At 43.9% G+C, this 27,069-nt stretch overlaps 1 pseudogene; it reads left to right on the top strand.

The window, feature by feature from the left end:
- Positions 1–17,483: 17,483 nt before the first annotated feature.
- LOC102265283 (cytosolic iron-sulfur assembly component 2A pseudogene) lies at positions 17,484–18,265 on the top strand (annotated as a pseudogene).
- The last annotated feature ends 8,804 nt before the right edge of the window (positions 18,266–27,069 follow it).

Here is a 27,069-nt window from a genome sequence, read left to right as displayed (position 1 = left end):
ACAACAGAATAGGAAAGACTAGGGATCTCTTCAAGAAAATTAGAGATACCAAAGGAACATTTCATGCAAAAGATGGGCTCGATAAAGGACAGAAATGGTATGGACCTAACAGAAGCAGAAGATATTAAGAAGAGATGGCAAGAATACACAGAAGAACTGTACAAAAAGATCTTCATGACCCAGATAATCACGATGGTGTGATCACTGACCTAGAGCCAGACATCCTGGAATGTGAAGTCAAGTGGGCCTTAAAAGCATCACTACGAACAAAAACTAGTGGAAGGTGATGGAATTCCAGAGTTGAGCCTATTTCAAATCCTGAAAGATGATGCTGTAGAAAGTGCTGCCTCAATATGCCAACAAATTTGGAAAACTCAGCAGTACCTGCAGGACTGGAATAGGTCAGTTTTCATTCCAATCCCAAAGAAGGCAATGCCAAAGAATGCTCAAACTACCACACAATTGCACTCATCTCACATGCTAGTAAAGTAATGCTCAAAATTCTCCAAGCCCGGCTTCAGCAATATCGAACTGTGAACTTTCCTACAAAGCTCAACATTCAGAAAACAAGATCATGGCATCTGGTCCCATCACTTCATGGGAAATAGATGGAAACAGTGGAAACAGTGTCAGACTTTATTTTTTGGGCTCCAAAATCACTGCAGATGGTGACTGCAGCCATGAAATTAAAAGACAGCTTACTCCTTGGAAGGAAAGTTATGACCAACCTAGATAGCATATTCAAAAGCAGAGACATTACTTTGCCAACAAAGGTTCATCTAGTCAAGGCTATGGTTTTCCTGTGGTCATGTATGGATGTGAGAGTTGGACTGTGAAGGCTGAGCACAACTGTGGTGTTGGAGAGACTCTTGAGAGTCCCTTGGACTGCAAGGAGATCAACAGTCTCCTGAAGATGATGCTGTGAAAGTGCTGCACTCAATATGCCAGCAAATTTGGAAAACTCAGCAGTGGCCACAGGACTGGAAAAGGTCAGTTTTCATTCAATCCCAAAAGAAAGGCAATGCCAAAAATGCTCAAACTACAGAAGCAGCACAATTGCACTCATCTCACATGCTAGTAAAGTAATGCTCAAAATTCTCCAAGCCAGGCTTCAGCAATATGTGAACCAATGAACTTCCTGATGTTCAAGCTGGTTTTAGAAAAAGAGAGGAACCAGAGATCAAATTGCCAACATCCACTGGATCATGGAAAAAACAAGCAAGAATAGTTCAGAAAAACATCTATTTCTGCTTTATTGACTATGCAAAAGCCTTTGACTGTGTGGATCACAATAAACTGTGGAAAATTCTGAAAAAGATGGGAATACCAGACCACCTGATCTGCCTCTTGAGAAATCTGTATGCAGGTCAGGAAGCAACAGTTAGAACTGGACATGGAACAACAGACTGGTTCCAAATAGGAAAGGAGTTCATCAAGGCTGTATATTGTCACCTGTTTATTTAACTTATATTCAGAGTACATCATGAGAAACACTGGACTGGAAGAAACACAAGCTGGAATCAAGATTGCTGGGAGAAATATCAATAACCTCAGATATGCAGATGACACCACCCTTATGGCAGAAAGTGAAGAGGAACTAAAAGCCTCTTGATGAAAGTGAAAGAGGAGAGTGAAAAAGTTGGCTTAAAAGCTCAACATTCAGAAAACAAGATCATGGCATCTGGTCCCATCACTTCATGGGAAATAGATGGGGAAACAGTGGAAACAGTGTCAGACTTTATTTTCTGGGCTCCAAAATCACTGCAGATGGTGACTGCAGCCATGAAATTAAAAGATGCTTACTCCTTGGAAGGAAAGTTATGACCAACCTAGATAGCATATTCAAAAGCAGAGACATTACTTTGCCAACAAAGGTTCGTCTAGTCAAGGCTATGGTTTTTCCTGTGGTCATGTATGGATGTGAGAGTTGGACTGTGAAGAAGGCTGGCCTGCTGAAGAATTGATGCTTTTGAACTGTGGTGTTGGAAGACTCTTGAGGTCCTTGGACTGGAGATCCAACCAGTCCATTCTGAAGGAGATCAGCCCTGGATTTCTTTGGAAGGAATAATGCTAAAGCTGAAACTCCAGTACTTTGGCCACCTCATGCGAAGAGTTGACTCATTGGAAAAAGACTCTGATGCTGGGAGAGATTGGGGGCAGGAGGAGAAGGGGCGACAGATGGTGAGATGGCTGGATGGCATCACTGACTCGATGGACGTGAGTCTGAGTGAACTCGGGGAGTTGGTGATGGACAGGGAGGCCTGGCGTGCTGCAATTCATGGGGTCACAAAGTCGGACGGGAAAAAAAACTTGTCCTTTTCTTCCTCCTTGAGAATTCCAGACCCCTCTCTCCTTGAGGACCCCTAGACTTCTTATCAACCTACCTAGGAAATGACTTTCTTAGTAGGAAGGAAGACTAAAGCAATAATATGCAGTTTCTATTTTGGGTGATGAAAAGTTCTGGAAATAGACAATGGTGATGATTAATACAACACTGTGATATATTATGGAGAAGCTCTATACAGTCAGCAAAAACAAGACCGGGAGCTGATTGTGGCTCAGATCATGAACTCCTTATTGCCAAATTCAGACTTAAATTGAAGAAAGTGGGGGAAACCACTAGACCATTCAGGTATGACCTAAATCAAATCCCTAATGATTATACAGGGAAGTGAATCTATTATTCAAGGCATTAGATCTGATAGAGTGCCTGAAGAACTATGGATGGAGGTTCATAACATTGTACAGGAGGCCATGATCAAAACCATCCCCAAGAAAAAGAAACACAAAAAAAGCAAAATGATAGTCTGAGGAGGATTTACAAATAGCTGAGAAAAGAAGAGAAGCAAAAGGCAAAAGGAAAAATATATCCATCTCAATTCAGAGTTCCAAAGAATACCAAGGAGAGATAGGAAAGCCTTCCTCAGTGATCAATGCAAAGAAATAGAGGGAAACAATAAAATGGGAAATACTAGGGATCTCTTCAAGAAAATTAGAGATACCAAGGGAACATTTCATGCAAAGATGGGCTTGATAAAGGACAGAAATGGTATGGACCTAACAGAAGCAGAAGATATTAAGAAGAGATGGCAAGAACACACAGAAGAACTATACAAAAGCCATACATTCTGGAATGTGAAGTCAAGTGGGCCTTAGAGCATCACTACGACCAAAGCTAGTGGAGGTGATGGAATTCCACTTGAGCTATTTCAAATCCTGAAAGATGATGCTGTGAAAGCACTGCATCCAATATGCCAGCAAATTTGGAAAACTCAGCAGTGGCCACAGGACTGGAAAAGGTCAGTTTTCATTCCAATCCCTAAGAAAGGCAATGCCAAAGAATGTTCAAACTACTGCACAGTTGCACTCATCTCACACGCTAGTAAAGTAATGATCAAAATTCTCCAAGACAGGCTTCAGCAATATGTGAACCGTGAACTTCCTAATGTTCCAGCTGGTTTTAGAAAAGGCAGAGGAACCAGAGATCAAATTGCCAACATCCGCTGGATCATCAAAAAAGCAAGAGAGTTTCAGAAAAACATCTATTTCTGCTTTATTGACTATAACAAGCCTTTGACTGTGTGGATCACAATAAACTGTGGAAAATTCTGAAAGAGATGGGAATACCAGAACACCTGATCTGCCTCTTGAGAAATCTGTATGCAGGTCAGGAAGCAACAGTTAGAACTGGACATGGAACAACAGACTGGTTCCAAATAGGGAAAGGAGTTCGTCAAGGCTGTATATTGTCACCCTGTTTATTTAACTTATATTCAGAGTACATCATGAGAAACACTGGACTAGAAGAAACACAAGCTGGAATCAAGATTGCTGGGAGAAATATCAATAACCTCAGATATGCAGATGACAGCACCCTTATGGCAGAAAGTGAAGAGGAACTAAAAAGCCTCTTGATGAAACTGAAAGAGGAGAGTGAAAAAGTTGGCTTAAAGCTCAACATTCAGAAAACGAAGATCATGGCAGCCGGTTCCACCACTTCATGGGAAATAGATGGGGAAACAGTGGAAACAGTGTCAGACTTTATTTTCCTGGGCTCCAAAATCACTGCAGATGGTGATTTCAGCCATGAAATTAAAAGACGCTTACTCTTTGGAAGGAAAGTTATGACCAACCTAGATAGCATATTCAAAAGCAGAGACATTACTTTGCCAACAAAGGTCCGTCTAGTCAAGGCTATGGTTTTTCCTGTGGTCATGTATGGATGTGAGAGTTGGACTGTGAAGAAGGCTGAGCGCCGAAGAATTGATGCTTTTGAACTGTGGTGTTGGAGAAGACTCTTGAGAGTCCCTTGGACTGCAAGGAGATCCAACCAGTCCATTCTGAAGGAGATCAGCCCTGGGATTTCTTTGGAAGGAATAATGCTAAAGCTGAAACTCCAGTACTTTGGCCACCTCATGCGAAGAGTTGACTCATTGGAAAAGACTCCGATGCTGGGAGAGATTGGGGGCAGGAGGAGAAGGGGACGACAGATGGTGAGATGGCTGGATGGCATCACTGACTCGATGGACGTGAGTCTGAGTGAACTCCGGGAGTTGGTGATGGACAGGGAGGCCTGGCGTGCTGCAATTCATGGGGTCACAAAGAGTCGGACATGACTGAGCGACTGATCTGATCTGAAAGACCAGACCTGCTCCCGTAATTTACATTTTAAGATAACAGGATTAGCCAAAAAAGGTTTAATCCGGAGATTGTCCTCAGGAAGGATACATTATTGTTATATAATCTTAAGGAATGTAGAGGAAAAAAAAGCTTGTCCTTTTCTTCCTCCTTGAGAATTCCAGACCCCTCTCTCCTTGAGGACCCCTAGACTTCTTATCAACCTACCTAGGAAATGACTTTCTTAGTAGGAAGGAAGACTAAAGCTTAATAATATGCAGTTTCTATTTTGGGTGATGAAAAAGTTCTGGAAATAGACAATGGTGATGATTAATACAACACTGTGATATATTATGGAGAAGCTCTATACAGTCAGCAAAAACAAGACCGGGAGCTGATTGTGGCTCAGATCATGAACTCCTTATTGCCAAATTCAGACTTAAATTGAAGAAAGTGGGGGAAACCACTAGACCATTCAGGTATGACCTAAATCAAATCCCTAATGATTATACAGGGGAAGTGACAAATAGATTCAAGGCATTAGATCTGATAGAGTGCCTGAAGAACTATGGATGGAGGTTCATAACATTGTACAGGAGGCCATGATCAAAACCATCCCCAAGAAAAAGAAACACAAAAAAAGCAAAATGATAGTCTGAGGAGGATTTACAAATAGCTGAGAAAAGAAGAGAAGCAAAAGGCAAAAGGAAAAATATATCCATCTCAATTCAGAGTTCCAAAGAATACCAAGGAGAGATAGGAAAGCCTTCCTCAGTGATCAATGCAAAGAAATAGAGGGAAACAATAAAATGGGAAATACTAGGGATCTCTTCAAGAAAATTAGAGATACCAAGGGAACATTTCATGCAAAGATGGGCTTGATAAAGGACAGAAATGGTATGGACCTAACAGAAGCAGAAGATATTAAGAAGAGATGGCAAGAACACACAGAAGAACTATACAAAAGCCATACATTCTGGAATGTGAAGTCAAGTGGGCCTTAGAGAGCATCACTACGACCAAAGCTAGTGGAGGTGATGGAATTCCACTTGAGCTATTTCAAATCCTGAAAGATGATGCTGTGAAAGCACTGCATCCAATATGCCAGCAAATTTGGAAAACTCAGCAGTGGCCACAGGACTGGAAAAGGTCAGTTTTCATTCCAATCCCTAAGAAAGGCAATGCCAAAGAATGTTCAAACTACTGCACAGTTGCACTCATCTCACATTCTAGTAAAGTAATGCTCAAAATTCTCCCAAGCCAGGCTTCAGCAATGAACCATGAACTTCCAGATGTTCAAGCTGGATTTAGAAAAGGCAGAGGAACCAGATATCAAATTGCCAACATCCGCTGGATCATTGAAAAAGCAAGAGAGTTTCAGAAAAACATCTATTTCTGCTTTATTGACTATAACAAGCCTTTGACTGTATGGATCACAATAAACTGTGGAAAATTCTGAAAGAGATGGGAATACCAGACCACCTGACCTGCCTCTTGAGAAATCTATATGCAGGTCAGGAAGCAACAGTTAGAACTGGACATGGAACAACAAACTGGTTCCAAATAGGAAAAGGAGTACATCAAGGCTGTATATTGTCACCCTGCTTATTTAACGTCTATGCAGAGTACATCATGAGAAATGCTGGGCTGGAAGAAGCACAAGCTGGAATCAAGATTGCTGGGAGAAATATCAATAACCTCAGATATGCAGATGACACCACCCTTATGGCAGAAAGTGAAGAGGAACTAAAAAGCCTCTTGATGAAACTGAAAGAGGAGAGTGAAAAAGTTGGCTTAAAGCTCAACATTCAGAAAATGAAGATCATGGCATCTGGTCCCATCACTTCATGGGAAATAGATGGGGAAACAGTGGAAACAGTGTCAGACTATTTTTTTTTGGGGGGGGGGCTCCAAAATCACTGCAGATGGTGATTTCAGCCATGAAATTAAAAGACGCTTACTCCTTGGAAGGAAAGTTATGACCAACCTAGATAGCATATTCAAAAGCAGAGATATTACTTTGCCAACAAAGGTCCGTCTAGTCAAGGCTATGGTTTTTCCTGTGGTCATGTATGGATGTGAGAGTTGGACTGTGAAGAAAGCTGAGTGCCAAAGAATTGATGCTTTTGAACTGTGGTGTTGGAGAAGACTCTTGAGAGTCCCTTGGACTGCAAGGAGATCCAACCAGTCCATCCCAAAGGAGACCAGTCCTGGGTGTTCATTGGAAGGACTGATGCTAAAGCTGAAACTCGAATACTTTGGCCACTTCATTTGACAAGTTGACTCATTGGAAAAGACTCTGATGCTGAGAGGGATTGGGGGCAGGAGGAGAAGGCAACCACAGAGGATGAGATGGCTGGATGGCATCACTGACTCAATGTACATGAGTTTGAATGAACTCTGGGAGTTGGTGATGGACAGGAAGGCCTGGCGTGCTGCAATTCATGGGGTCACAAAGTCGGACAGGACTGAGCAACTGAACTGAACTGAAACTACAGGGAGGGAACACAGCTCCACCCATAGATAGAAAATTGGATTAAAGATTTACTGAGCATGGCCCAGCCCATCAGAATAAGACCCAGATTCCCCCACAGCCAGTTCCTCCCATCAGGAAGCTTCCACAAGCCTCTTATGCTTATCCATCAGAGGGCATACAGAATGAAAACCACAGTCACAGAAAACTAATCAAACTAATCACATGGATAACAGCCTTGTCTAACTCAATGAAACTATGAGTCATGCCGTATACGGCCACCCGAGATGAATGGGTCATGGTGGAGAGTTCTGACAAAATGTGGTCCACTGGAGAAGGGAATGGCAAACCACTTCAGCTTTCTTGCTTGAGAACCCCATGTACAATATGAAAAGGGAAAAAGATACGACACTGAAAGATGAACTCCCCAGGTTGGTAGGTGCCCGATATGCTACTGGAGAAGAGTGGAGAAATAACTCCAGAAAGAATGAAGAAGCTGACCCAAAGCAAGAACAATGCCCAGTTGTGGATGTGACTGGTGATGGAAGTAAAGTCTGATGCTGTAAAGAGCAATATTGCATAGGAACCTGGAATGTTAGGTCCATCAAGGTAAATTAAAAGTGGTTAAGCAGGAGATGGCAAGAGTGAACACTGACATTTTAGGAATCAGTGAACTAAAATGCACCAGAATGGGCGAATTTAATTCAGATGACCATTACATCTAATACTGTGGGCAAGAATCCCTTAGAAGAAATGGAGTAGCCCTCATAGTCAACAAAGTCCAAAATGCATACTTTGGTGCAACCTCAAAAATGATAGAATGATTTCTGTTCTTTTCCAAACCATTCACTATCACAGTAATCCAAGTCTATGACCCAACATCTAATGCTGAAGTTGAACAGTTCTATGAAGACCTACAAGACCTACTAGCTCAGTTCAGTTCAGTTGTTCAGTCATGCCCAACTCTTCTAGACCTTCTGAAGTAACACCAAGAAAAGATGTCCTTTTCGTCATATGGGACTGGAATGCAAATGTAGAAAGTCAAGAGATACCTGGAGTAACAGGCAACTTTGGCTTTGGAGTACAAAATGCAGCAGGGCAAAGGCTAACAGAGTTTTGCCAAGAGAATACACTGGTCATAGCAAACACTCTCTTCCAACAACAAAGAGACAAATCTACACATGGACATCACCAGACGGTCAATACTAAAATCAGACTGATTATATTCTTTGCAGCCAAAGATGGAGAAGCTCTACACAGTCAGCAGAAACAAGACCAGGAGCTGACCTGTGGCTCTGATCATGAACTCCTTGTTGCCAAATTCAGACTTAAATTGAAGAAAGTAAGGAAAACCACTAGACCATTCAGGTATGACCTAAATCAAATCCCTAACGATTATACAGAAAAGTGACAAATAGATTCAAGACATTAGATCTGATAGCCAGAGTGCCTGAAGAACTATGGATGGAGGTTCATAACATTGTACAGGAGGCCATGATCAAAACCATCCCCAAGAAAAAGAAACACAAAAAAAGCAAAATGATAGTCTGAGGAGGACTTACAAATAGCTGAGAAAAGAATAGAAGCAAAAGGCAAAAGGAAAGATATATCCATCTCAATTCAGAGTTCCAAAGAATAGCGAGGAGAGATAAGAAATCCTTCCTCAGTGATCAGTGCAAAGAAATAGAGGGAAACAGTAGAATGGAATAGACTAGAGATCTCTTCAAGAAAATTAGAGATACCAAGGGAACATAAGATGGGCACAGTAAAGGACAGAAATGGCATGGATCTAACAGAAGCAGAAGATATTAAGAAGAGGTGGCGAGAACACACAGAAGAACAGTACAAAAAAGATCTCCATGACCCAGATAACCATGATGGTGTGATCACTCACCTAGAGCTAGACATCCTGGAGTGGGCCTTAGGAAGCATCATTATGAACAAAGTTAGTGAAGATGATGGAATTCCAGTTGAGCTATTTCAAATCCTAAAAGATGATGCTGTGAAAGTGTTGCACTCAATATGCCAACAAATTTGGAAAACTCAGCAGTGGCCACAGGACTGGAAAAGGTCGGTTTTCATTCCAATCCCAAAGAAAGGCAATGCCAAAGAATGTTCAAACTACCACACAATTGCACTCATCTCACATGCTAGCAAGGTAATGCTGAAAATTCTCCAAGCTAGGCTTCAGCAGTAAGTGAACTGAAAACTTCCATCTGGAAGTTTTAGAAAAGGCAGAGGAATCAGAGATCAAATTGCCAACATCCATTGGATTATAGAAAAAGCAGAATTCCAGAAAAATATCTACTTCTGCTTCATTGACTATGCTAAAGCCTTTGACTATGTGGATCACAACAAACTGTGGAAAATTCTTCAAGAGATGGGAATACCAGACCACCTTACCTGCCTCCTGAGAAATCTATATGCAGGTCAAGAAGTAGCAGTTAGAACTGGACATGGAACAACAGACTGGTTCCAAATTGGGAAAGGAGTACAACAAGGCTGTATATTGTCACTCTGCTTATTTAACTTATATGAAGAGTACATCATGTGAAATGCCGGGCTGGATGAAGCACAAGCCGGAATCAAGATTGACAGGAGATATATACATAACCTCAGATATGCAGATGATGCCACCCTTATGGCAGAAAGCAAAGAGTAACTGAAGAGCCTCTTGATGAAAGTGAAAGAGGAGAGTGAAAAACCTGGCTTAAAATTCAACATTCAAAAAACATGGCATCCAATCCCATCACTTCATGGTAAATAGATGGGGAAACAATGGAAAGAGGACAGACTTTATTTCCTTGGTCTCCAAAATCACTGCAGATGGTGACTGCAGCCATGAAATTAAAAGATGCTTGCTTCTTGGAAAAAAGCTATGACCAACCTAGATAGCATATTAAAAAGCAGAGACATTACTTTGCCAGCAAAGGTCCATCTAGTCAAAGCTATGGTTTTTCCAGTAGTCATGTATGGATGTGAGAGTTGGACTATAAAGAAAGCTGAGCGCTGAAGAATGGATGCTTTTGAGCTGTGATGTTGGAGAAGACTCTTGAGAGTCCCTTGGACTGCACGGAGATCCAACCAGTCAATCCTAAAGGGAGTCAGTCCTGAATATTCATTGGAAGGACTGATGCTGAAGCTGAAGCTCCAATGATGTGAAGAACTGACTCATTGGAAAAGACCCTGATGCTGGGAAAGATTGAAGCAGGAAGGAGAAGGGGATGACAGAGGACGAGATGGATGGCATCACCGACTCGATGGACATGAGTTTGAGCAAGCTCTGGGAGTTGGTGATGGACAGGGAAGCCTGGCGTGCTGCAGTCCATGGGGTCACAGAGTTGGACACAACTGAGTGACTGAAGTGAACTGACTGTAACTATTAATATATGATAAATCTTGAAAGCCAGTAGACCAACTCCTCCAATGTATTCTTTTTCAAAACAGTTTTAGCTATTCTCTAGTTTCTTGGATTTTCCATGTAAGTTTTAGAATAATCTTGTCTCTGTCTACAAAATTCTTGCTGGGATGTTGGTAGAAATTACAATTTTGGGGAAACTGATATACTTATTGAGTCTTCCAATTCATGTATGCCTGTTTCTCCATTTATTCAGGACTTCATTAATTTCTTTCATCAGTGTTTTGTAGTTTTAAAAATCTTTCAAAAAGTTGTTGTTTCAAAAATTCTATACTTGTTTTGTTATATTTACACCTAAGATCTAATTTTTTTTGAGCAAGCATACATAATTTTGTGCTTTTAATTTTGGTGTTTCTATATTCATTGTTAGTATTTAGAAATACCAGTGGGTTTTTTTTTTTTTTTTTTCACGTTCATCTCATGTCCTACAGGCTTGTTGGATTCATTTGTTCTAGGAGTGTTTTGTTTTGTTACCGAATCTACGAAGAAAACTGTGTCATCTGTAAACAGGAACCATTTGATGTCTTCCTTCCCAGGCCGTATGCCTTTTGTTCCCTTTTATTTTGTCTCACTGTCCAGGCCAGAACTTCCAGAACGATGCTGAATAAAAACCAGGAGAGTAGATATCCTTGCCTCGTTCCCAACCCTAGAGGGAAAGCTGTAGGTTATTTATGATGTTCTTTATCATGTTGAGGAAGTCCCTTCCTTTCCTATATTTATGAGAGGTTTTTTTTTTATCATGAATAGGTATTAAGTTTTGTTAAATGCCTTTTTGGCACTGATTGATATGACCAGATAATTTTTCATCATTAGCCTGTTAATATGGCAAATTACATGGATTGATGTTTTTGAATTTTGAACCACCCTTGAATCCCTGGGATAGACTCCACTTGGCCATAGTATATCTTATTGAATCTAATTTTCCAAAATTTTGTTAAGGATTTTTGTATTTATATTCACAAAGTATTAATATATTGACCTATAGTTTTCTTTTTGTAACTGTTCGGTTTTGGCATTAGGATGATGTTAACTTCATACAATGAATCAAGGAGTATTCCATCCTTGTTTTTCTGGAAGAGATATGTAGAATTAGTGTTAATACTTTTTAAACTGTTTGATAGAAACCCCAGTGAAACCATCTGAGTCTAGAGGTTTAGGGGAAGGGATAGACTAAGAAGTTAATCTCCTTAATAGTTACAGGCTGTTCCAATCATTTTCTACAGGTAAGTTGTGGCAGGTTGTGCTTTTTTAGGAATTGGTTCATTTCATGTAAGTTGTCAAATTTACAAATACACAGTTGTTCATAATCTCCCCTCATTTCCCTTTTGATGTCCTTAGGGTCTGTAGTGACACTTTCTGTGTCAGTTTTAAGACTGGAAATTTATGCCTTCTCTATCTCTTTTTTTTTGGTCAGTTTTTCTGGAAGTTTGTTGGTTAAAAAAAAAAAAAAAAAAATCCCAAAGAAGGAGCTCTTCGTTTCATTGCTTTTCCCTATTATTTTTCCATTTTCAACGTGATTAATTTCTGCTCTTATCTTCACCCTGCTATCCCTTCTGCTTGCTTTGGGTTCATTCTGCTCTCCTTACAGGTTCATGAGGTGGGTGCTTAGTTACATCCCTCTTTTCTTCTTCTTTTTAAAAAATAAACATGTAGTCCAACAAAGCCAAGTTTATTGGGTCAGTGAAGCCAGGAAGGACTCTCCGAATAACTACACATCTCCTGACGATGGAGAGAAGGCACGTGGCACAGCTGTTTTCAAGTTTGTGTTAGGCGCACGCTTGTCCAGCCTGTGCCCCCCTGCTCAGGTGGTGTTGCCACGACAGAAGGGTCTAGGGTTTCTTCACGTGCTCCTTTGAATAAAAGGCGTCAGCGAGAGGACAGTGGGCACACCCTACCCTGTATCCCAGGGGTGCGGGTGGGGGCAGGTGTGAGTGTGGCAGGTGAACAAGGGCCAGGCAGACACACCCAGCTCAGGCCATGCCCACGGCGGCTGGAACACGAAGGAACCCCGTGAGTGATGTGAATGTGACTCCTTGACCCACAGGAAGCATTTATTTAGCACCTCCTGTGTGCTAGCCAGTGTCCCAGGAGAACAAAACAGCTCAAGCTCCCTGCCCAAGAAGATCCTAGTCTAGTGGGAGGAGACTGACAACCCAGAGAAGAGAAAAGAGGCCTGAATGTGCCAGAGGGGAAAGTGCAGATGAGAAAGCAGGACAGGAAGGAAGAAGGCAGGTAGGCTGGGGCTGGGGGTCAGGCTCTGCAGCAACAGGAGGGGAGGCAGCCTGCGAGAAGGACCCTGAACCGAGACCCTGTGGATATGCTCTCTGCGGGCAGGGGCAAAGCCCTGTGGGGGTGCCAGCCTGGCGTGGAGGCCAGTGTGTCTGAGCAGCAGTGCGTGCAGGAGGGAGCAGAGGGAGAGGCAGGTGATGAGAGCCGTGGACTTGAGCCTGGGATTCTGACACCCCTCAGAGTGAAACCAGACTGGGAGGCTCAACAGGAAGTCACCCCAGTGACCAGGGAGCCACGGCGGCCTGGCCCAGGTGGAGGAGGGGCTCATGGTCCGATGCTGGGTATGTCTGGGGATGGATTTGCTGAAAGTAGAAAACATTCTTATGGTTGCCAAGGGGATAAGGGGTGGAGGGATAAATTGGGAGATTGGGATTGACATAAACACACTACCATACATAAAATAGATACCTAATAAGAACCTACTGTATAGCACAGGGAACTCTACTCAATACTCTGCAATGGCCAATATGGGAAAAGAATCTAAAAAACAGTGGGTACGTGTACATGTATAACTGATTCGTTTTGCTGTACACCTGAAACTAACACAACACTGTAAATCGACAATACTCCAATAAAAATTTTAAAATTAAATACCAAGAGAGAGGCAGAGAGAGAAATGTTGGCTGTGGGTGTGAGATGCAGGGAGGACCCTGGCAATCAAGGGATGCGGTCATCATCAGCTGAGATGAGGGAGCCTTGAGAGGGTCAGGCTGGCGGGGGAGCCACGTGATGTAGGACTGAGCATTGGCCCATCACGGGTCACTGATGAGCTTGCTGGCATTAGAGCCCTTTGAGAACTGAGGTGCAGCCCAGGAGAGGAGGCTGTGAGGTACACACCCCAGCAAAGTGTAGCAGCACTGGGGGAAGCCCAACACGTGTGCACCTGGGGAGGGACCCAGCCCAGAGGGGAGTCACATGGGGGAGGAGAGAGGGAGACCTGGAGCCAGCCATGCCCTGGGCAGGCCTGGCTGGTAACACGGCCAGCTCACCACCCACCTCTCAGTCTGGCTCAAGCCTCCAGTTCAAAGTGTGGGCCCTGGAGCATCCGCATTACCTGGGACCTAGAAATGCAGAGTCCCGGGTCTGCAGAGTCAGACACCCTGAGGAGGGTCCAGCAACCTATGGTTCCACAAGGCCTTTGGGAGTGGGAGACAAGGCTGGGTGCTGAAGCTGGAGAGGGGGCTCCAAGCCTGGGAGGGAACAGCCGGGAAAGGCATCAGTGGGGACCCTCTCTCGTCCCAGTCTTAGATCCCTGGTTCTATGAACGCCACTTTGACGTTAAGTAGAAATTCTAGAGCACCCCAGCCATGACGAGATGAGTCTGCTCCTTTCACGGGTGTGCCCTGTTTTGCCTTTCATCAGTTCAGTTGCTCAGTCGTGTCCAGCTCTTTGTGACCCCAGGGACTGCAGCACGCCAGGCTTCCCTGTCCATCACCAACTCCCAGAGCTTGCTCAAACTCATGTCCATTGAGTCAGTGATGCCATCCAACCATCTCATACTCTGTTGTCCCCTTCTCCTCCTGCCTTCAATCTATCCCAGCATCAGGGCCTTTTCTAATGAGTCAGACCTTCCCATCAGGTGGTCAAAGTACTGGAGCTTCAGCTTCAGTATCAGTCCTTCCAATGAATACTCAGGACTGATTTCCCTTAGGATTGACTGGTTTGATCTTCTTGAAGTCCAAGGGACTCTCAAGAGTTTTCTCCAACTCCACAGTTCAAAACCATCCATTCTTCGGTGCTCAGCCTTCTTTATGGTCCAGCTCTCACATCCATACATGACTACTGGAAAAACCATAGCTTTGACTGGACAGACCTTTGTCAGCAAAATAAAGTCTCTGCTTTTTAATATGCTATCTAGGTTGGTCATAGCTTTTCTTCCAAAGAACAAGTATCTTAATTTCATGGCTGGGTTACCATCTGCAGTGATTTTGGAGCCCAAGGAAATAAAGTCTGTCACTGTTTCCATTGTTTCTCATGAATTTAGCACGAAGTAATGGGCCAGATGCCATGATCTTAGTTTTTTGAATGTTGAGCTTTAAGCTAGCTTTTTCACTCTCCTCTTTCACTTTCATCAAGAGGCTCTTTAGTTTCTCTTGCTTTCTGCCATTAGAGTGGTGTCATCTGCATATCTGAGATTATTGAGATTTCTCCCGGCAATCTTGATTCCAGCTTGTGCATCATCCAGCCTGGCGTTTCACATGAGATATGATTTCTGCTGTGATGTGCACAGATCTGAGTGCCTGTCTGAGCTGGCCGCCTCACTTGCCCCATGTAACTCACACCCTGTCACCAGACAGAACATGTCCATCTCCCCACAAAGCTCCCTGGTGCCACCTCCTGGAAGTAACCTCTGACCTAGTTCAGGTCACTGTGGGTTCATTGTGCCTGTTCTGGAACTTTGTACAAAGGGAGCCATCTGGTCTGAACCCTCCATGGGTTTGACTTCTTTCACTCCAGGTATGTCTGGGCTCCTCTGCGAGGCTGCGAGGACCGATACTCCATTCCGGTATTGCCTGGACCCCTGAGCTAGTTCATCTGCTCACTTGTTGGAGGGCATCTGGGCTAAGGTGAACCTTCTCATCCAAGCCCTTGTTGGGCCAAGGTTTTCATTTCTTGTGTGTAAGTTATTAGCCAGAAGAGGAATTCCTGGGCCTTAGTGTCACTGTGAATTCAGGGACACGGTTTTCCAAAGCGACCACAGCATTTTGTGTTCCCACCAGCAACGCGTGAGGGTTCCAGTTGCTCCACGTCCTCAGAACACCTGCTGGCGTCTGGTTACGACCATTCTGCTGCGTGAGTGGTGGCATCTCACTGCGGCTTTGACTCACGTCTCCCTGATAACCGATGTTCTTGTGTGAATTGCCATCGGCATATCTTCCTGTGCCAACTATCTGTCCAAGCCTCTTGCCTGTTTTAAAAAATTGGTTAGTTTGCATCACTGATTTGTGGAGAAGGCAATGGCAACCCACTCCAGTACTCTTGCCTGGAAAATCCCATGGACGGAGGAGCCTGGTGGGCTTCAGTCCATGAGGTCGCGAAGAGTCAGACATGACTGAGCGACTTCTCTTTTACTTTTCACTTTCATGCACTGGAGAAGGAAATGGCAACCCACTCCAGTGTTCTTGCCTGGAGAATCCCAGGGACGGGGGAGCCTGGTGGGCTGCTGTCTATGGGGTCGCACAGAGTAGGACATGACTGAAGTGACTTAGCAGCAGCAGCAGCAGCATTGATTTGTAATTCTTTACATATTCTAGACGCAAATTTTTTTCAACTTTTTATTTTGTATTGGGGTATAGCAGATTAACAACATTGTGATAGTTTCAGGTAAACAGGGAGGGGACTCAGCCATTCATATACATGTATCCATTCTCCCCTAAACTTCTCTCCCATCCAGGCTGCCATATGACATTGAACAGAGTTCTGTGTGCTGTGCAGTAGGCCCTTGGTGATTATCCATTTTAAATATAGCAGTGTAGACACAAATTTTTGTCAGATGTTGCAGAAGTGTTTTGGATATTTTCTCTAAGTCTGTGAGTGGCCATCTCAGATTTCAGAATCTCCTGGCCACAGGCAGCAGCCCTGCCCAGCCCCAACCAGGCCCACCCTCTGCAGGCTCAGGGCCCGTTGAGTGGACAAGAGGATGAGCTCCTGCTTTCTGGGGACAAGGGAGCCGGCCAGGGAAGTGCCAATGGCCTGGCACTGGGAAGAGTGTGACCCTGGAGTAACTGGATGGGGACCTGGCCCCCACAGTGCAGGAGCAGAAAGCATGAAGTGAGCTTCCGGGTCAAAGGGCCTGTAGTGAGCACCCCCACACCAGGGTCTTCAGCCTCCCCCTGTGGCCCCAAGTCCCCCAGGCAGATGCAAACCACTCTCTGGCCTTTCTGGGAGTCCGGTGGGTGGGACCCAGGCCCAAGTGGGCAGGGAAAGCGCACTGACACCAGCGTTCTCTGGGGACATCCCTTCTGGAAGGTCCCCAGCAGTTTCTGTCCCCCTGAGTGTGCAGGGAACAAAGCAGAAAGGTCACCTGCTCCAGGGTCAGACGGGAGTCCCCCGCGGATTGCGTGTGAAGGTGAAAGAAGGAAAAGCCCCAAAATGCCCTTCAGTGGAGACCGGCGAGTATCAAGGCCACCCCTCTGTGGACGGCCAGACCAGGGGAAGGAGGGGTGAGTCCGGGCCCACACCGTGCTTACCACCTGCTGCAAATAGCAGTGCGGTATGTGCGGGGTGACTCAGTTATTGTGAAGCAAACAAGAGAAGGAAAAAGAAAGGCTCCTCTGGGAGGAGCCTTAGCAGGTGTGAGCTCTGGGCAGGGGGCGGGGGGACAGTGAGAGGGACTCTGGGACTTAATCCATACACTTAAGTATGGTTTGTCTACACAGGTTTGTTTTTACATGAAAAGTAGAAAATAGAATGTCGTGGGAAATATCCACAATACCAATCAAAGTATTAGATAATTGGGAATAAAGATAGTAAGAACTGTGTTGTACCCACATTTCATTTATTTGTATTATTTATTTGCTGGTATCTTTTGTATTAAGGTGTAATTGGCATATATAATATTTTTAAAAGAAGAAAGAAACAGGAAGGTGCACCATGTTCCTGGATTTAATTTCCTAATTGCATTTTAAAAGGCAATTCTTCGGGTGGCTCGGATGGGACAGTCGCCAGGGATGGCGGAACGTAAGGATGGAGCGGGTGTCCGGACTGCTCTCTTGGACGCTGAGCAGATTCCTGTGGCTCTAGGGCCTCTCTGAGCGGGGAGCTGCCCGGCAGCCCCGGATCATGGAAGAGAAAGCGCTAGAAGTTTATGATTTGATTCGAACCATCCGGGACCCAGAGAAGCCCAATACTTTAGAAGAACTGGAAGTGGTAACGGAAAGTTGTGTGGAGGTTCAGGAGATAAATGAAGATGACTATTTGGTTATTATAAGGTTCACGCCAACAGTACCTCATTGCTCTTTGGCGACTCTTATTGTTGGAAATCTACACTTCTGAAGGAACCCACTCAACAGAGGAAGATATCAACAAGCAGATAAATGACAAAGAGCGAGTGGCGGCTGCCATGGAGAACCCCAACTTACGGGAAATCGTGGAACAGTGTGTCCTGGAACCTGACTGACAGCCGTTTTAGAGCCACTGATGTATAATCATTTGATATATTTGTTTAAAGTCTTTGTAAAATGTAAAAGATTAATACATAGGTGATTTGTACCTCAAAGCATTTTTTTAAACGATGATTTCCAAGCAAGATTTAATTATCAGGTAGTACCTAGTTTGTTCAATGTCTAACATTCTCAGGATTTGTAACCCTTAAATGATCAGACAAAAATATTTTCTAGTTATTGTGTGTAAGATGAGTTGCTATTTTTCTGATGCCCATTCTGATGCTTCTCATGTCAAAATATTTACTGTGCCCAAATGTATTCAATTTAAACCATTACTCTGTAAAATAAATAAAACAAAGATGATTCTTGTACACACATTAAAAAAAAAAAAGGCAATTCTTCATATCTACAAAACAGCAGCCGACTCACAGACACTGAGAGGAGACTTGTGGTTGCCAAGGAGGAGGTGGGGTGGGAGAGGGAGGGATCGGGAGGCTGGGGTGAGCAGATGCAAACGGTCCCATATAGACCGGAGAAACAACCGGGACCTACTGTATAGCACAGGCAACTGTATTCAATATCCTAGGATAAGCCATAATGAAAAAGAAAATGAAAAAGAACGTATATAGATAAAGAATATGTACAAAGGATACATATATGGAAAAAGAAATGTATAACGGAATCACTTTGCTCTACAGCAGAAATTAACACAACATTTTAAATCAACTATACTTCAATAAAAAATTGCTTTGAAAAGTGGTCCTTAATCTCGAAAACAAATACAATTCCAATCAAATTACTAAAGGGAGTTTAGAACTTGAGTCTCCTGTTCTTTTGGCACATGAGTGAACCAGAGACAAGACACTTTTGAAGGGGATCAAGCTGCCTAGACAAAACATTAAAAAGCTGCAGAGAGGAGGACAAGGAGGGCTGATGCTGAGATGCAGATGGCTGGAGTGATGGCAAAGCCTGGAGTGAGACCCAAACGCACCTGCGAATTATGGGTGATAACTGCATTGCCTGGAACACATAGTGGGAGGGACAGATGGACCCCTCGATGAATCTGTCAGACCAGCTAATCAGTGCAAAACTCCTACCAAACACCAAAAATATCCTGAAATAAAATGCTAAAATAGAGATGAATGTTAATATTATCTAATAACATAATAAAGATGAATGCTAACATCACTTTGGAGTGGAGAAGACCTTTTTAAGTATGATAGGAAAAATGAAAACCATTACAGAAAAGACAAAGATATTTGTGTGTTAAAATATTTTTAAAAATTTAAATCCGATATTGAAGAATCCTTGCATCCCTGGGATAAAGCCCACTTGGTCATGGTGTATGATCTTTTTAATGTGTTGTTGGATTCTGATTGCTAGAATTTTGTTAAGGATTTTTGCATCTATGTTCATCAGTGATATTGGCCTGTAGTTTTCTTTTTTTGTGGGATCTTTGTCAGGTTTTGGTATTAGGGTGATGGTGGCCTCATAGAATGAGTTTGGAAGTTTACCTTCCTCTGCAATTTTCTGGAAGAGTTTGAGCAGGATAGGTGTTAGCTCTTCTCTAAATTTTTGGTAGAATTCAGCTGTGAAGCCGTCTGGACCTGGGCTTTTGTTTGCTGGAAGATTTTTGATTACAGTTTCAATTTCCATGCTTGTGATGGTTCTGTTAAGATTTTCTATTTCTTCCTGGTCCAGTTTTGGAAAGTTGTACTTTTCTAAGAATTTGTCCATTTCTTCCACATTGTCCATTTTATTGGCATATAATTGTTGATAGTAGTCTCTTATGATCTTTTGTATTTCTGTGTTGTCTGTTGTGATCTCTCCATTTTCATTTCTAATTTTACTGATTTGATTTTTCTCCCTTTGTTTCTTGATGAGCCTGGCTAATGGTTTGTCATTTTTATTTATCCTTTCAAAGAACCAGCTTTTGGTTTTGTTGATTTTTGCTATGGTCTCTTTTGTTTCTTTTGCATTTATTTCTGCTCTAATTTTTAAGATTTCTTTCCTTCTACTAACCCTGGGGTTCTTCATTTCTTCCTTTTCTAGTTGCTTTAGGTGTAGAGTTAGGTTATTTATTTGACTTTTTTCTTGTTTCTTGAGGTGTGACAAACAACTAATCTCAAAAATATACAAGCAACTCCTACAGCTCAACTCCAGAAAAATAAATGACCCAATCAAAAAATGGGCCAAAGAACTAAATAAGCATTTCTCCAAAGAAGACATACAGATGGCTAACAAACACATGAAAAGATGCTCAACATCACTCATTATCAGAGAAATGCAAATCAAAACCACTATGAGGTACCATTTCACACCAGTCAGAATGGCTGCGATCCAAAAGTCTACAAATAATAAATGCTGGAGAGGGTGTGGAGAAAAGGGAACCCTCTTACACTGTTGGTGGGAATGCAAATTAGTACAGCCACTATGGAGAAGAGTGTGGAGATTCCTTAAAAAACTGGAAATAGAATTGCCTTATGATCCAGCAATCCCACTGCTAGGCATACACACTGAGGAAACCAGAAGGGAAAGAGACACGTGTACGCCAATATTCATCGCAGCACTGTTTATAATAGCCAGGACATGGAAGCAACCTAGATGCCCATCAGCAGATGAATGGATAAGAAAGCTGTGGTACATATACACAATGGAGTATTAATCAGCCATTAAAAAGAATACATTTGAATCAGTTCTAATGAGGTGGATGAAACTGGAGCCTATTATACAGAGTGAAGTAAACCAGAAGGAAAAACACCAATACAGTATACTAACGCATATATATGGAATTTAGAAAGATGGTAACAATAACCCTGTGAACAAGACAGCAAAAGAGACAGTGATGTATAGAACAGTCTTATGGACTCTGTGGGAGAGGGAGAGGGTGGGAAGATTTGGGAGAATGGCATTGAAACATGTAAAATATCATGTATGAAATGAGATGCCAGTCCAGGTTCGATGCACGATACTGGACGCTTGGGGCTAGTGCACTGGGATGACCCAGAGGGATGGTATGGGGAGGGAGGAGGGAGGAGGGTTCAGGATGGGGAACACGTGTATACCTGTGGTGGATTCATTTTGATATTTGGCAAAACTAATACAATTATGTAAAGTTTAAAAATTAAATTAAAATTAAAAAAAATTTAAATCGATAGAGCAAGGTGAAGAAAATATTGGTGACATGTATATGAGGGTGAGCTAAGAGCTAATATCTCTCATACAGAGAGTTCTCAAATCAGTAAGAAAAAGACAAATACTCAAGAGTTTAAAAAGAAAAGAGATTTGACCTTCAAGTTTTATTCCACAGCCCAGTAGCAATAAGGGATTGGACTCTAGCACCATTTCATTGTCTACTTTGGGACTTATTTAAAAATTAATTTTTTAAAATTGGAGAATAATTGCTTTACAATATTGCATTGGTTTCTGCCATACATCAACATGAATCAGTCATAGGTATACATATGCCGCCTCCCTCTTGAGCCTCCCCCGCACCTCCCACTCCATCCCACCCCTCTAGGTTGTCACAGAGCACCAGGTTTGAGCTTCCTGCATCATACAGCAAAGTCCCACTGGTTGTCCATTTTTCATGTGGTAAAATGTTTCAAAGCTACTATTTGAAAACTTTGAGACCTTTGGATAGGGGTCTATAAAAACATATAGCCTGTGCACAGAAAACATAACTAGTGTTCTCCATGTAGTGTTTACAAATGTACCATGAGAGGACTATCTTTGTGTAAGTGAGCTTTGAGAAACAGCAGGTTAAACCCAGTAAGCAGGCAGTCACCGTCATGTCCTCAGGGATGCCACCTTGAGTGGGTCTGGACACAGCCTTGCTCCCGAGCCTCCCCGAGGCAGGCGGTGGCTCCAGATGGGGTGCCACTGGGGAGCGGAGGTGCAGGGACTGGGCATCTTAGGGCACCTCGTGCAGCAGCAGGGAAGACGCGCAGTCACAGTTTTGGCCAGGAGAGGGGGATGCCTAGTCACTTTTGGGGGTGGTGGAGGCCCTTGCTTTTGTGCTCACAGCGACTAGGACGGGGTCGCATCTTTTCCGCTCCCCTCATCAGGGCACCGATTGGCGGGCCCGAGGCTCTGCTCTGTGTGGCCGCAGGCATCCACCAGGAGCACCAGGAGTCCAAGCTGTTAGGCCGGCCGCGAACCCAACTCTAGTCAAGCTGTCCACGGGTCTCCTCTCTCTGCATATGGAAGGCATCACTAATGGCCAAGACAGGCTTCCCTGGTGGCTCAGACAGTAAACAATCTGCGGGCTATTCAGGGGATGCAGGTTTGATCCCTGAGTCAGGAAGATTCCCTGAAGAAGGGAATGGCAACCTACTCCAGTATTTTTGCCTGGAGAATTCCATGGACAGAGGAGCCTGGCAGGCTACAGCCCATAGGGTCACGAAGAGTCAGACACGACTGAGTGGCTAACACTTTAATGGTTAAGACAACAGCAGGCTGGAAGGTGGAGGAGGGCTACATGGGCACATGGGCCAGAGCCTGAGCACCAGCCTCAGGCCAGCAGCCGGCCCCTTTTCCCACCTTCCAGAAGCGTGCTCACGGGCAGCCTGGGGAACGGGATGGGTCTGGGTCTGGCTATGTGCGACCCCCTGCTTAGAACTTCACAGTTTCCATCACTGCATAAAGGTCTGAGAACCCCTGCAGGATTAAGTCCTGCCCACTTAATCCTCCACTTCCCCCAACCCTGTTTCCACAGAGACTGTTTTCTTCTCAGGACATTTAAAAACACTTATGTGTGAAGTACAAGTTAGAGAATCAGCTTCCGATATGTGACATGACTGCTCCCAGGCCATCTCCCCAGAAACCTGTCTCCCTGAGCCCATTTCCCCAGGAGTTTTGTCTAGTGAAAGCACAAAGGTATGGGGTCAGCAAGCCCACGCTGTGGTGGGGGGTCAGCGCTGGGCTCTTATCTCCTTCCTCTCATCCAGGCCCATAGTCTGGGAGAGGTGGTCTCTGCTTCTCCTCCTGAATGACCTACGAGTGGCCAGGAGCCCACACCTGGCACCTGAGACAAAGGAGAAGCCCTGAACCCCAGTCCCTGATGGATGCTCACACGACTGTTGCTTCCTTGATGCAGGACAGCAGTCCTGTCGGCAACTGCTGGTCAGCGTGCACTCCAGGAAAGGTGAGGCTACACCTCTCCCAGGCCCCCTCTCTGTTTCACGTGCCTGGAAATCCTCTCCAGATGCCTGCTGTGGGCCCTGAGCCCCTGCTTCTCTGGGGGCCTCGCAGGAGTACAGAAGGACAACACGAGGGCAGCAGGGTGGGGTCCCTCCCTTTTCCCAGGAAATCTGGTCAGTGCCCTGTTACTGGGACAAGATCCCCCAAGGCTGTACGTCCCCCCCTCCACCCCTGCATTTGGACCAGCCTTGGGTGCAGGGCCAAGCCTGACTGGAGTCAGGTGCCATTCAGGATGCCCTTGGGCCCCAAAGCCTCTGAACTAAACTGGGAGCAAGCTGTGGGTCATCCTATCTGGCCAGCACCCAGAGGGTGACCACCAGGCCAGGCAGGACCTACCAACCAGAGGCCCACTGCGGCTTTGAGGGGGGGGGTGCTCCATGCAGGGGTGTCAGCAGGCCCTCACTGCATCCATGCCAGCCTCACAGATATCCTAACTGGGGAAAGCAGGGTGTCAGGCCGCTTGGGCTGGGCTGGGCGAGGCTGGGGCTCACCCAGGAATCTTCAGAACCACCCTAGCAGGTCCTATCCACTGCTGGGTGTGAGGCCATGGGGAGAGGTGCAGCTGGCATGTGGTCCTCTTGCAGATGGAGACCTGTGTTGTGTCCTGCCCTTTGCTCCCACATGCGTGATCTTCAGGCTTCCTGAGGTGTCCACGGGTGAGGACAGTGTGCCCTTGACCAGCAGAGGGGCCTGACGTGTCAAGGTGTGAGGCTGGTGGTGGCCTCAGAGACTGAGCTGGTCACCCAGAGGCCAGCTCCTCTGAGGCCTGTTTCCAATCCACTAGGCTCCCCACTACCCCATGCTCCCCTTCAGATGGCACTGTCTCTGCCAAGCTGCCTCAGGGTGCATGGTACCCTGATATCCTGAGAGAAAAGCACTTGTACAGGAGTGTCCTGGGGCCCCACCTGTACCTGTCCACACACTCTGGGCGGAACCTTCCTGAAGCCTCTGCTCCACACTGCTAGGTCAGGTGCTCCTGCCCCCAGGATGCCCTCCTTGCTGTTCAGGTCCAACAACAAGAAGTTTGCCCCTTCCACAGAGCTAGAATAGGCCTCTGGAACCCCCACATTCCCCTTCTGCCACAGGAACAACACAGACAGGGCAGAGAGGGGAGCAGGGGTATGTGGTCAGGTGACAGGTCTATACCCCAATCCCTTCTGGCCCTTATAATCTTTTTAAATCTTATGTCCCAGTTTTAAAACTAAAATAAATAAAAGGAGGAGAAAGCAATCAAGACAGTGTACTCAGACATAGGGGAAATTATTTCATCATCATTGTCAGTTTCATCATTCTCTTCCCTCCACTAAAACACAGTCTTAATAAACTCTTTTAGAATAAATATTCTAAAATATTCAGAAATATATGTGCATGTGTTGAAAGAACTAATATTATTAAAATGATAATATTATCCAACATAATCTGTAGATTTGACAAAACCACTATCAAAATTCCAATGGCATGTTTCACAGAAAGGGAAAAAAAAATCCTAGAATTTGTGTGGAACCACAAAGACCCCAAATTGCCAAAGCAATCTGGAGAAAGAAGAACAAAGCTAGAGGTATCACACATCCTAATTTCAAACTATGTTACAAAGCTGCTCTAAATAAAATGGTATGGCACTGACACAAAAACAGACACGTGGCTCAACAGGACAGAATAAAAGCCCGGAAGTAAGTCCACGTATATATGTACAAGTAATTTACGACAAAGAAGCCAGGAATACACGATGGGGAAAGAACACTCTCTTTAATTAACGGTTCTGGGAAAACTGGACAGTCACATGCAAAAGAACGAAACTGGACCTCTGTCTCACAGCATACACGAAAATTAACTCAAAACGGATTTAAGGCTTGAACAGATAACCTGAAACCATAAAGCCCTAGAAGAGAATATAGGAGGTAAACTCCTTGACCTGGGTCTTGGCAATGGTTTTCTGGATTTGATGCCAAAAGCAAAGGCAATGAAGGCAAAAACAGACAAATGAGACTATATTCACACTAAAAATCTTTACTACAAAAGAAAACCATTAACAAAATGAAAAGGCAACATACTGAGGGAGAGAAAATATCTGACAATCATGTATCTAATGAAAGCTTAATATCCAAAATATGTGAAGAATTTATACAACTCAATAGCAAAACAGAAGACAATTTGATGTACAATCTAGGCAAGGAATCTAAATAGATGTTTTCCAAAGAAGATATATGAAAAAAAAAAGGGGAAGGGAAGAGGGAAGAATCAGGTTTCTGATATTGTTACATACATTGGGGTGGAAGGGAGATGGTGGTGGGAATAAATAAAATTTAATGCTGAAAAAAAAAAGAAGATATAAGGATGTTTTCTGTATGTCTTCCAGCAAACAGGTAATGAAAATATGCTGTACATCAGGGAAATGCAAATCAAACCCTCAGCAAGTCAGCACCTCACACCTGTCAGAGTGGCTGTTGTCAAACATGCAAGAATAACAAGTGCTGGCAAGGATGTGGAGCAAAGGAAACCCTTGTGCCCTGTTGTGAGAATGTAAATTGGTGCAGCTGCCATGGAAAACACTAAGGAGCTGTCTCAAAAAATTAAAAATAGAACTACCACACAATCCAGCAAAACCATTTCTGGGTATGCATCCAACAACAATGAAAACACTGATTTGAGAAGATACCTGCACCCTCATATTCATGGCAGCATTACTTACAATATCCAAGACATAAACGAAAAAGTGACCATCAGTGGGTGAATGCATCAAGAAAACACAAATATATACAATGGAGTGCTACTCTGTCATAAAACAGGAATGAAATTTTGCCATTTGTGACAACATGGATTGACCTTGAGGGCATTATGCTAAGTGAAACAAACCAGACAAAGACAGATACCATATGACCTCACTTACATGTGGGATTAAAAACAAACAAAAAATCCAAACTCACAGATACAGAGAAGGTGGTTGCCAAAGGTGGAGACTGGATAAACGGGTCTGGGTCTCCCACATTGCAGCTTGACACTCTACCCTCTGAGCCACCGCCCAGATAAATGGATGAAGAGGGTCAAAAGGTGTAAACTTTCAGTTAAAGATAAATACCTCACAAATAGAGATATAAACTATTGCATGATGACGACAGTCAATAATTTGTTGTTGTTTAGTTTCTAAGTTGTGTCTGACTGTTTGCAACCCATTAGACTGTAGCCTGCCAAGCTCCTCTGTCCATAGGATTTTCCAGGCAAGAATACTGGAGTGGGTTGTCATTTCCTTCTCAAGGGGATAGTCCCTACTCAGGGATTAAACTCTCATTTCCTGCCCTGGCAGGGGATTCTTTACCTCTGAGCCACCTGGAGAGTTTAGTCAATACAGTGTGGTTAAAAAAGAAAGTATTTTAGAATACTTTGTATCTATAGAAAATCTCGAAGCTAGGACAGAGCTCCCACAAACCCATACCCCTGTGATTAACATCTGGCTTCAGTGTGATACGATTGTAACAATTAGTGAATCACTACTGATACAAGCACAAGCTGGAATCAAGATTGCAGGGGAAAAATATCAATAACCTCAGATATGCTGATGACACCACCCTTATGGCAGAAAGTGAAGAGGAACTAAAAAGCTTCTTGACGAAAGTGAAAGAGAAGAGTGAAAAAGTTGGCTTGAAGCTCAACTTTCAGAAAACTAAGATCATGGCATCCGGTCCCATCACTTCACGGGAAATAGATGGGGAAACAGTGGAAACAGTGTCAGACTTTATTTTGGGGGGCTCCAAAATCACTGCAGATGGTGACTGCAGCCATGAAATTAAAAGACACTTACTCCTTGGAAGGAAAGTTATGACCAACCTAGATAGCATATTCAAAAGCAGAAACATTTCTTTGCCAACATAGTTCCGTCTAGTCAAGGCTATGGTTTTTCCTGTGGTCATGTATGGATATTAGAGTTGGACTGAAGAAAGCTGAGCACCAAAGAATTGATGCTTTTGAAC

The sequence above is a fragment of the Bos mutus genome, chromosome 1, assembly GCF_027580195.1.
Source record: "Bos mutus isolate GX-2022 chromosome 1, NWIPB_WYAK_1.1, whole genome shotgun sequence".
In the NCBI taxonomy this organism is placed as follows: Eukaryota; Metazoa; Chordata; class Mammalia; order Artiodactyla; family Bovidae; genus Bos; species Bos mutus.
This window is presented reverse-complemented; position numbering and strand designations above follow the sequence as displayed.